This window comes from Haliotis rubra, unplaced genomic scaffold (assembly GCF_003918875.1).
Source record: "Haliotis rubra isolate DU_JTF1 unplaced genomic scaffold, ASM391887v1 Scf515, whole genome shotgun sequence".
Classification (NCBI taxonomy): domain Eukaryota; kingdom Metazoa; phylum Mollusca; class Gastropoda; order Lepetellida; family Haliotidae; genus Haliotis; species Haliotis rubra.
In genome coordinates this window covers 619,789-632,703 of record NW_025767208.1, presented here as the reverse complement: position 1 = coordinate 632,703, position 12,915 = coordinate 619,789, and the positions used below count along the sequence as shown (strand labels likewise).

At 38.5% G+C, this 12,915-nt stretch overlaps 1 long non-coding RNA gene across 1 annotated transcript; it reads right to left on the bottom strand.

Annotated features, from left to right (window-relative positions):
- Nucleotides 1–1,424: 1,424 nt before the first annotated feature.
- On the bottom strand, nt 1,425–3,813 carry LOC124292365. Its single transcript, XR_006902432.1, has 3 exons — nt 3,789–3,813; nt 2,690–2,793; nt 1,425–1,542 (listed from the first exon to the last, which is right to left on the bottom strand). It is a non-coding gene; the product is annotated as an uncharacterized LOC124292365 (long non-coding RNA).
- Between the last annotated feature and the right edge of the window lie 9,102 nt (nt 3,814–12,915).

The following is a 12,915-nucleotide window of genomic DNA, read 5'->3' as shown; positions in this document are numbered from 1 at the left end:
GAAGATAGTAGAGAAGGTAGGCCGTCTGGGGATTGCCCAGTTGGACTTGGGTGCTGCTCCTCCAGCACGGAAGAGAGTGTATATAGAATTATCTTACCTCACACATAAATGTCGCTTTCTGATTGGCTGAGCGCTCTTCTATCATTTTCAATGTATCCCGCTTACAAGCGAGTAACATTTCAATGTACCCGCTGTCAGTGGCAACTCAATTGGTACTTCGTGATAGTAATTCTTTATCTCGAATAACTTTGAATCACGTATGATGTACGGAAATTACCGATGTTTTGCGAATGCAAATCGATGGAAGGGAGATAATTCTAAATCTGTTTTTCTTGTCAGCCAAATCTAACGATGGCTACAAAAAGATTTATACCCATGCTTCAAACAATTCAAAATTAACATTGAGGTGTTCGGTAAGATAAATACGTTGTTCACTGGTCCCTCGGGGCCCATGGGTTGATGTACCCTCGATGTTTGTTTATGTTCCCTGAGCCCATCCCCCCCTCGTGACCAGTGAATAACTTATAATATACAGCCGGCTGGGCAGGTTGCAGGAATAGTTGGAGGAAGAGATGACGACGACACCGTTGCATGTGTTAATTACAGGTGCCACCTGTGGGGCCGGATATGCACATCATTTCTCAAACACTTTGTATTATCACAATAGTATAACAAGCCACACTCACGACATAATCGGTGTCATACAATGGAGGGTGTGTATAGGCTTATTGAGTACAGTGGAATCTGTCTGGACTCGCCTGGGACTGACTCATTTGTCCGGATTGTAATGCAGTTCGGATTAGACACCTTTTGTCCGTTACCGTATACACTGGACGGTTTATCTATCTATGGGTTACACTTTCGTCAAACTTGTTTTTTATTTCATACAGTTACTTACATGAGTTGTCAACACAAGACCAACAATGAAGACAGCTACCACAAACACGGTAGCCATGATCGTCTGCTGATGCCTGAGTTGAAACCGCTGTGGGAGTATATCTTCCATACAACAGAGAGCTGTCTCGACATGTCCGAACTATTTACACGAAACATGCTTCGACAAAATATGGATTCAATGGCAGTAAGAGAAAACAACAGCCACAAAATGTACTTTATGATATAGTAAGTCACACGTGATACACTGTGCCATGTACACTTCCCCTCGGCCTTTGAAACTTGCCTCCACAGCAGTCATAAAGACGTCCACTACTCAAAAATGTTATCATCGTCTCTTCACGTTTTTCATCTCGTGCCAAAACAATCTATCTGTTTCACGTTTTAACACTATAAAAATATCAACGTTGGTCGATAGGCATCCTTCAAATCTTCGTTTTGTTACTTATTATTAAAACTATGTTTAGAATCGTTGTACAACAGGTTTGTGATTGCATATTGTTTTTTTTTGAAAATCCGTTTTTATTTACTTTACCATTGAGTCAACCGCCATCATCATCATGGTTGTGAAAAAGAAGACAGACCACAGTTGAGGAAGCGGAAGTAGTGCGACAGCTTCTGGGTAGATGATGAAGCCAATGCCAGGACCTGGAGTCGCGAGAGAAAACAGTTTCGTGATAATATGAATAGTCTGTTTACGAGTCTGACTGTCATAGGCATGGGTTATGAGTTACTTTGAATAAGTGGTGACAGAAGGTGTTATTAAACAGGTATTTATATTCTGCCGCACTGTTCAACCGATGACATACATGCACGGGTATCAAGTGTTCACATGACTATTTGCTGTAATAGCCTTTCAACTCACAACGGTTCGACACTGCAAATCAAAACTACACACAGTGCTTCTACTGTAACAATATTAAATATAAATTAGTGTTTGTAGTCTTAGCAGTTTGAAAAGACCACATAACGTGCCTGATCCAGACCAGCAGTAAAATGTATACATGTGTATTAAACAACTCTTGCCTTACCTAAAGTTACTACGTCAGCAACAGGCTGCTGTAGGCTATGAGCCAGGAAGCCAACTGTTGCGAACACAACAAAGCCAGCAAACACACTCGTCAACTCGCCAATGATGGCCACAGTGATTGCATTCCTGTATATGAAAGTACAAATTACTGTTGAAAGTAAATATATCAGCTATACCACTATGAGCTATCTACGCATGATAGAGCCTAACTGCCTAAACCCACATAGCTGACTCTATGATAAGCACCATGTACATCAGGGTCCATTTGTAACAAGAATCCACATTGGGTCAAGGATTCCATGAGTCGTCCAATCTTTACGGTCTCTGTTGCTTAAGCTGAACAAGCGGACAATGTGGTGTTCTCAATCATGGTGTACTGAGTGAGCGAGTTTAGTTTTACGCCGCACTCAGCAATATTCCAGCTATATGGCGGCGGTCTGTAAATAATCGAGTCTGGACCAGACAATCCAGTGATCAACGGCATGAGCATTGATCTGCGCAATTCGGAACCGATGACATGTGTCAACCAAGTCAGCGAGCCTGACCACCCGATCCCGTTTGTCGCCTCTTACGACAAGCATAGTCGCCTTTTGTGGCAAGCATGGGTTGCTGAAAACCTATTCTACCCCGGATGTTCATGGGTCCAAGGTATGCTGAAGAAATGAACTGAAGTAACACGGTGTGAGATAGTAAAAGCTTTTGATGCGTTTTTCATGATGATTTCATTCTTTTTAACTGAATGTAATGATTGAACATCAAACGTACCTTATGAGATTCGAGTGAAATGAATTGTGGCTTGCCATGACAATAAGGGTACCCCAAGCTGGACCAAGGGAGACGAACACTTGAAGGGCAGCCTCCAACCACACCTGCACATATATACATGATATGTTTCTAAGGATGCAATGTGTTCACTGTAAGCAATCTGTGTAAATATTGGAAGCAATCAACAAATATTGATCTAACAGCCAACTCTTTCACCAGACAGTCTTGGCCTTTCACGACATCATAGATGTAATAAAAGAACGGCTTGTGCATATCCTACACATGTTACAAATGCATTATGGTTTGCAGAAATTGACGCGAAAAAAGGAGGTTGATTTCAAGTCTTATAACTGCCCCTTCTACGGATGTATGATTGATAGATTATGAGGAAAAGGAGGCACAAATATCAGTTGTGCATACATGACGACTTGTCAGTAGCATATTTTTTCACATTTTTCAAGCAATTCTATTTCTTTATTCAACAATTTGTGTAAATAAAATAATCTTAAAAGGAACATTAATATAAATCTCTTGGTTCTCTATGTATTTTCCTCACTTTTTGTGCAGAAAGTGTATTGTCAGCGCGCAGGTTTTGATAAATGTCTTTTGTGACATGGTACACCGTTTGGTATTTCTTACCTTAGTTGATCTTAAGCAAACTCGAAATGCATTTTCTCCACTTAAACTGTGCTATTTCTATTGTCAGCGCGCAGGTTTTGATAAATGTCTTTTGTGACATTTTTACAAGGTGTAGTCGTCTGAGTAGAAACATACTAAACGATATCAAAAGATACCTTTTCAGAAATAGCACAGTTTATGCACTTCGAGTTTGCTTAAGATCAACTAAGGTAAGAAATACCAAACGGTGTATTCATTACCATAAATATTCCAGTATTTCAAGATCGTTGGTCAATGAGTCAAATCATTGAAATCATCTAGTACAGATACTGAGGGAATATCCTTCATATGGTAAGACATGAAATAGGTGCAGTGGTTGAACTGTTGAATCAGAATTTCGAACAACTTAACTTCTCGTGTTCTTGCTGTAATACATGATGGGTAATATTGGCATCTATGAACGTTAACACTGGTTAGATACCTGAGGATGCTGAAGACGAGTGAAGTCTGGAGTAAGGTAAACCATAATCCCACCCACAGCACCCGGCATCACGCACGACCTCACCAGCAACACCAGCAGCAGGATGTATGGCATCAACGCTGTCAGGTACACCACCTGTTGATATATATTATACATATCCGCATCAGCGATGTTTTGTAAACCAATTATCATGCTGCTTTTGCCAGTAGATGTGTTTTACTGGAAAGGAATTCCGATCAATCATCACCATCAATGAAGATCGTTCGAGACAAACGTTTCTGGTGCCCTAGACGTTAGAAGAGATTGTACTCAAATTGCAACTTTGTGTTAGTGAATCCGCAACATGTTCACTGCATCACGCAGCATGTATTTAATCCAGATCAGAAAAATAAAATCTATTTATATATTTCAGTGTTATATCAGTGATCAACAGCAAACATAAATGCCACCTTTCCAAGTGATTTGATTCCCTTGACGACGCACAGAAAAACAACAACACATGTGATGAACCAGCAGATGGCGATATGGGGTTGGATGGCGCCAATGTCATCTATCCCTGACGAAACGCCAAGAGCCTTGTTCCTGGGGAAGTAATGACACATAATGAGTTATAGCATTCCAACAAATGTAGCATGGACATTCTGTAGACTGTACAAATGTGCCTCAGTTACACAGGTTAGGTTGATTTTATTGACAATGGGCAAAATATGCACGAATGCTAAAATGGTGGTAGTTCAGGACATGTAAGAAACAGATTCATCTGACCTATACCATTTTCGACACATTGTTGCAAACAGGATCAAACTTGCTTTAATACCAAATCAGATACTTTTGAAACAACACATAATAAATGAAATGGCATCTTACACTCATGTAGTAATCTCTTTGTATTTGATGTACTGTTGAAACATAAATAACATAAATATTGGCTACCTCCTGTGATGAAAATAGTTAAGGACATGTATTTCTAAATTATTACTTTGCAAAATTAAGGAATATATCATATGAAAAATTATACTCACTGCCAGAACTCTTCCACTGATGTATGAACAATGGCATTAGAAGTTTCATTAGTTTCTGCATATCCTACATCTGTGTTTGCAGTTGTACATTCTGGGATATTGCTGGCTTGTGTTGGTTCCATTGGAGCATATACTGAACTATTTAGTCCAGTGTGAAGGGCAACTACACACTGTGGTGTGTTCCAGGGGTTGCCACAGGTGGTCCAGGGCAGGACGGCGGAGAAGGAGCTGTAAGTGTAGTACAGGGCCCAGGCAAACATTATGCTGTAGTAAGGGACGGCGATACAGCTGATTACCAGTTCGCAAATGCCAAGCCCTGGACAGGTCGAAATCATAATGATCTGATATGCATATGTAACAATAATAATCCAGTGCCTAGAAATTATAAATGAAAATATGATATTACATGTGTTTAGCCCCACAGAGACATCATCATACCATGCAAATAGCAGAAAGCAGGAGCAAGTAGATGGGATAGCCTATCAAGGCATCGGCAACACCTAATGTGTACAACACAAAAAGTCATTTATTTTGGAAATGTTCCAAATTGTAGGAATTAAAAATATGAAACTACAACCCATCTCCTATTATAATGGCTTGTAGATAATCTTGTACTGTCATCTAGGCGCTTCTTGTAATAGAATAGTGTCATGTACATGAGGTATGTTATTACCTTTAATGAGTGGACATATTGACCAAATCTTTATAGGTCCTTTAGCAGAAAACTGACCAAGAGCAACCTCCAGGATGAAGAGCGGGATTGCCAACACAGCTGTTGAGATGACGTAGGGAATCAGGAACGCCCCTTTAAAGAAACATTGGTTCAACTGGTAAGTTCCATATAATAAGTAGCTGTATAAAATCGCAAGAGAAGCATTATGTCATAATCTTTGGCAAAACATTTATATATTTAAAAAAAAAATATACATATTTGATATTATGCCTTGATACCACGACATAAAATATATTTCGCAATTTTATACCTGCTGGATAGAATCGTACATATCAACTGTTTAATTCATAATAGCGTAAGACTGCATTAAACACGCACACCTACCTCCCCCGTTCTTTTGACAGACATAAGGAAACCTCCAGAGGTTACTAAGACCCACGGAGAATCCAAGAACTGCAATCATACCCTGGAACTGGTTGGACCATTGTGGCTTCCTTACATTCAGCTCTTCTTGACTCGAATGATCCACCTGTAATACATGGATGTGGTTTCCGGATTGACAGTGAAGTTAGCTACACCACAATCCAAAATAGCCTGTCCTTAAAATGCGATCATGGCTTGTTGTCATCGGATCTGGTACAGTGCGGTATAGTGATATAGTCTGAATTCAGTAGTTTACAAGATTTCAAATCAGGTAGGTTCATGCCTGACCTTCAAATGATTGGCTATAACGGTTATAACGTTCAACCATTCCAACAAAGACTCGGGTTGGATCCCCTCAGGTATACAATGTGTGGGGCCCATTTCTGCTATTATCCGATGTGATATTGTTTAAATATTTCAAAAACTATACTCGTTTATGTGCAATATATCATCATAATACACTGCAATTGTATGGGCAATTTATATCTTTATATTTTCCGACCTATCGAGAGATATCTCAACATAAACAGAAAACTGTAGACACAATTGTTTACCATGTTACTTCAATGAAATTATTTAAAAAGAATGACATCAAGTTACCTTTTATAGAATAGACTTGACTTACCTTCTTCCCCCGGACAAGTTCCGATAAACACGTATCATTTTCCTGATCGTTCATAATGCAGATGAATGTATCTACCAGAAAATGTATACAGTGCAGTGTGAGGGAATATTATATATTCATTGTAAACTGAACAGCTGTGCTCACATTCTTGTGTAACTTGTGGAAAGAATGCGTATTATTTCACACCGTTTGAGATAATAGACATTAAACGGCAGTTGGTGTTCCATGGTGATGACGTTAGGTCAGATTAACACGGACTACTTTAATAAAATAATGTAATTCACAAATGTGTAATCTGGGATTCGAACCCTCACTCTCAGAGTCAGCCGCCGAATCGACAGCACACAAAGCCAGCCACCTGACCCACTCAGCCACCGTGGCTTTAGTAGCTGGCGATTATTTGCCTCTGAGAGTGAGGGTTCGAATCCCGGATAGGACTCAACCTAATAAAAGTCCTGGATTCTGTAATTCACTGGGAAAGTGTAATCCCAAATACAACAAATGTTACATTGGACCTCTTTCAAAATGGCATTGTGTATTCACAGTAAATATTATCTAACACGACTGTACACGTTATTCATATTTTAACGTATTTTATAGGAATTTGCTACTAAAGGCCAGTCATAACCATATCATGAGCATTTGTTTATAAATCACTATCTACTAGTGTTTGCACCAAGTGTCCCTTAGGCAAATCAAGTGTTTATTTGAATGCTAACCTATTTCACCTTACCTCAACCTACGTCAAACTAAGCGATTATACAACCCCAAACTTCCAATCCCATAACCATTCCTTTAGAATAATATTATCTTTTTACCATTGGCAGTATTGACAGGAAATTCTTATACAACATCCTTCTCTGTAGACAAGCTTTCTTTCCATGTCAATATATCATGTTATTAAAGCTAAGAAACTTACCATAACGATATGTGCAGTTGCTTTTGACCCTGAAGGTCCGGGTTAGCATGAACCTTCAGTAACCCATGCTTGTCGTAAGAGGCGACTAACGGGATCGGGTAGTCAGGCTCGCTGACTTGGTTGACACATGTCATCGGTTCCCAATTGCGCAGATCGATGCTCATGCTTTTGATCACTGGATTGTCTGGTCCAGACTCGATTATTTACAGACCGCCGCCATATAGCTGGAATATTGCTGAGTGTGGCGTAAAACTAAACTCACTCACTCCCTGTTGCTTTTGTAACTCTATCCTCTACCTTCGGCCGATCGCCTACGTCCAAAAAGAACAATCAATTTGTATTTATCTGACTGGAGACTGGTCTGACATACTTATTTGAAGGAGTTAATGGTTTAATCAGCAAATAATCTGTTTACCTCACAAACATGTACCTCGGAAGCTGCAGAGGTTAAATACTTTCCGAAATGGGTATGGAACAATCCATGACCGAATTGGTGACATTGGTGACTGCAACGTTCATTCTTGTCTTCATATATCAAGCATCTGTATAACACTCACACTAAATAAATTCCATTCAATGTTAATTGAACAAGCATTGCCACTAAGGTGACATAATCCCCCGCCGCAAATTATCAAATCAGACTTATAAAAGAAATGAATGTTTAAGATGAAGTTATATGTCAACAAAAACAGGAACAGTCAACTTCTCTTGATATCTTGCTCTTTAGTTGTTCAAACACACACATATTTTCAAGACTGACTTTCGCCTTGACATGAATGTCATAGTGTATGAAATATGCAAAAATAGTACTAAAGAAATTGCTTATTGAAAAACATTCAAGGGAAGTCTTGAAAGACTATGAAGAAAATCCAGTGAACCGTTCTTGAAATATCTTGCAGACAATTCAGGTTAACATGCTGAAATCTTCAGAGTATCGTCGTGACCCTGAAAATTACGTGAATGTCACCAAAATTGACTGGGCCCTTTGCTTTCCCTAGATGAAGCTTGGTGTCAAATATGAAGAAAATTCAGGGAATATATTTTGCGGTATCTTGCTGACTATCTTAACATGCAATTTAACATAATGAAATAATAAAAGTGTCGCCATGACCTTGAAAATTATGTGAAGGTCACCAAAGTTGACTGAGCCCTGTGCCTTCCCTAGGTAAAGCTTTGACACAATATGCAGAAAATCCAGAGAAAGGTTCTTGAGATAGCTTAACATGCAGGTTAACATGCTGAAATCTTCAAAGTGTCGCCATGACCTTGAAAATTGAGATAGCTTAACATGGAGGTAAAACGTTAAAGTCCCCTTGTGACCTTTCTTATATTGTGATAAATCTAGGTACCAAATATGAAAAGAATCTAGTGAACGGTTCTTAAGATATTCCAATTCGTACGGACGGAGTCTAATACTATATCCCCCACTTAGCGCTAAACGCGCGGCGGGTGATAATAACAAACTTTAAAATATGTTTAGCTAGTCAAAATATAGTATGCTATACGTAATTAATGTGCTACACGCAAAACTGGTAATTGATAATACTTTCATTTGCAAAATACACTTTAAGGTGTGTTGCTCAATTGTTATCGTTGATATCTCATACGCAAATACCCACAAACAGATGTTGAACATGATTCCGGATTTTAGTTTTCTCACTCTAATGTGCAGATTAATTATCATACTTCTGTGAACTTATTCATGATGAAGCTATAACAAAGCATGCGAACATAGGAGTAGTAAATGAATCCGTTCTATTGAACGGGTCCTGATATAATCAAATCAAGTTGTATGAAGTTTTTAGTATATACAATCTGTAATCCTCTAAGTTATATTTTGTTGTTTTTGTTTGTTTCTTTTTCTTTTTTTTTACTTCTTTTATAAGCTCTCAGTTCCATTAACTGTAAATGGCAAGCTTTTGGATCTCCCAGCACCTGCAGTTTTCATTTCCGAAAGAAAATCTTTAATTGGCATTCAAGTGCACCTGCAATGTCAAGTCATAGAGATATTAGGTCAGCTGTGACGTCATGATGCTAATTTGAGTGACAAAATTAATAAAAGACATGCGTCGTACCGTTGTGTCATAACAGTCGAATCATCCCGTTGATTTATCGATCTGTTGTTTAATACATTTATGTCATAATTGTTTGATACACCATGTAGTGTACATCTACTAATGTACAAGCCTGCTTGAATGTGAATGCGTTGAATTCCCCAGGTCTCCATCAACAACATTAAGCTTGCGGTGGTATAACCTAGTGGTTAAAGTGTCTGCTCGTCACACCAAAAACATTTCCAGTGTCCGCCATCGTAATTTTGTTTTGTGAACATTGCTAAAGGCGGAGTAAAAACATGCTCATTCCATTTGCATCCCTATCCAGACTTGACTATTGTGTAAGTGGTGCTGCACTGTATTCTTGAGCGTTCATTTTCCTTGAAGGTGATAACATTTTGTAACCAAAAGTACCAGCAGTAGGATGCACCTGCATTGTATGTTTGTAAATGAAGCATTGGTACTTTTTTATAGTTCATTCTACATAAACATTGATGATATTGATATTGCTTATTCATCCTTGGATATAATTACCAGTACCTAGTTTTAGTTATTTCTAACACCGATGTCCAAAAATATTAAACGAGGCTTGTACTCTACATGCGTGTTCTGTGCATGCGAATTTTAAACACTGTTGTGTTTCAGAATGGTTGAAAGAATGACTGAGCCTGACCCTTCGGGAATTTTTCATTGCGATCCAGAAAAGTGGGTATGCTATTTAAAAAAATATTCTAAAACAATTTCCGAGATATAGGAATCAGAATTTTTGAACATTTAATTCACGTGTAGCAATGCTATGGGAATATCACATGTTCCTCACAATATAATTTAAATCATTTCTTTTAAATATGGTTAAAATGGCAAACTTTTAATCCTTTAGAAACTTTATTTTAAAACCATGAAGCCCAGAGAACTGAAACGTTAATGGTTTTATAACATAAAATTGATTAATTTAGTGATTGTGTTCGTGATAATGTGTAAAATATGGAGTTAAGCATGGCAATTAAGATAATCATATGTTTTCTTGTTGATGATAAACCCACAAATTCCTTTCCATAACTGTGTAAAACGTTTGCTGAAAGCATAATCCATTGTACGATTCCGACTACATCTTGAGCATATGTTTATGAACCAAAATCAATCGTAACTCATGTTATATTTGGGATTACTCTCTCTATCAGTAAAGTGCAGATCCTAGTAATGTTGTTGGGTTGGAACCCACACACTCAGCCGTCTAACCCACTCAGCTATCGCAGCGTCCACGTGATTTGTCCATTTCTGATAACAACCTGTGTCAGTTTTATAATTAGAACATATCCGCAAAATATAAACATTGGTAGTACATGATGTAGAAAAAGTAAGAGAGGAAACTCAAAATAATTGGAATAATTCCATTCTATCCTAGTCAACTGTCATCTAAAATCTCGTTACCTACGCGAAAAGTATGCCGTTGCTCCCTCTGATATAACGAATGTATGTAAACATAGCTATGTTTATTGTTTGATCCAGGAACCTGGTAAAGGTGGAATATTAACAGAGGCCACATATGTTATTCGAACACGTGCATACACCTAGTTGGGGGTATAGTAACGTGCAGTATCATTGGACGAAATACTGTGACTATGTGTCCTAGTTCACCCAGCTGCAAATGGGTACCTTGTGAGGATGAGGCTGTGTGATAACTCGCTGTGCCTAACAGGCTGCATGAGTTGAATAATCGCCAGGGAGTTGAGATGGTTAAAAGAATGCCAGGATAAAGACATCCGTTGATTAAGGGAACACTAAAGCGCCTTGAGCATGTACTAGTTGCGTGGATATTTGCGCTATATAAAGAGCCTATCATCATCATCAACATCATCATCATCATCATCATCACCTACCCATCACGCTCAAATGTCAACCAGACAAATCTCATGGTTCTCATGATCTCTGTAGTTAATCATCATTACAACGAATAGACATGTAAGTGTTCGCTATGTGTCAAACACTGTGTATTTAAGTCAGTTGCAATTGTATAAATGGTTAGTAGAGTAGACTAGAAAGAATGAAACAGGTAAGAGTAAAGATATTCGGTTATTTCACTGCTATAGATGCTTAAATTAATACCTTTCATTTACTCCCGGTATCGTTGCCATTTGATTCAAATTCAGAAACATATTATTTTTTTTATATTAAGTGTAGTAATGGAATAACAATGTGTGTATCATTAAAGAGAATTGAAAAAACCGTTCAGAATGTTGACATGGATTAACCATGGGGGAATGGGTATTGCAGTATGACCAATGATGTGAATGGGTAGTGAAGCCTTTCCAATAACATGAAGGGGAAGTGGATTATGACTAAGGTTGGCTGGTTGGTTTGTTGTTGAACGCCTCAATAATATGACTCACGATATGAATGGATAGTGTAGTGTGACCAATGATACAGATGACTAGTGGAGTATTTCAAAAAGTATAAATGGGTAATAGAGAACGACTACCGATATGTATAGGTAGTGAGGAATGACTAATGATATTGATGGGAAGTGGAGTATTTACAAAAGTATAAATGTCTAACAGAGTAAGACTACCAATATGAATTGGTAGTGAAGTATGACTAAATGACTTGAGGTGAGGTGAGGTGAAATTGGGTTTTACGTCGTACTTGAGAATATTTCACTCATATGACGACGTGCATGCGTGTGTATGTGTATATGCGGCTGCTTGTACTAGCCCAGACTTAAGCTGGTTTTATAATGCTAGCTCACTGAGATACCATGCCGCAGTTAAGCATGAATACCCCACTCAGACACATTATATTGACTCCGAGCCGACCAGTCCTTGATGTACACATTAATGCCAAGCGCCAGACTGAGACCAACAAGTACCATATTTTAACGTCTTTTGGTATGACGCGACCGGGATCGAACCTGCGACCTTCCGCTCTCCGGGCGGACGCTCTAACCACTACACCACGGAGGCGGTCCTAAATGACTTGAATGGATAATATAGACAAATCTGCTCTCAAGTAACCTAGACTGATTCCTGAGAAAATCTGCTAAACACCATAAGAACTCGTTTAAACAACAAAATGTGATGACGTATTTCGATTATATATACCGTATTTACTCTAATAAGCGCCGGGTGGAAAGCAGCGATTTAAGAAATAGGCGCCGGGTACGTTTAGATGTATTCTCCCATGATCCCCAAAATAGATTTATAAAGGAATTGTCCCTAAGTTTGACGTAATGCTCATTAACAATTAATAATGGTACACCAAGTAAGCGCAATAATTTGAAGAAAACACCGGGCCTCAAATAAGCGCCGGGTTTGGCGCTCATTAGAAGAGATACGGTATACAGAATGTCTATGCAAGAGAATACCCAGTCTAGACTATCCTCTAAAGAAACTTCTTCTTTTTTTGTAAAGGGAA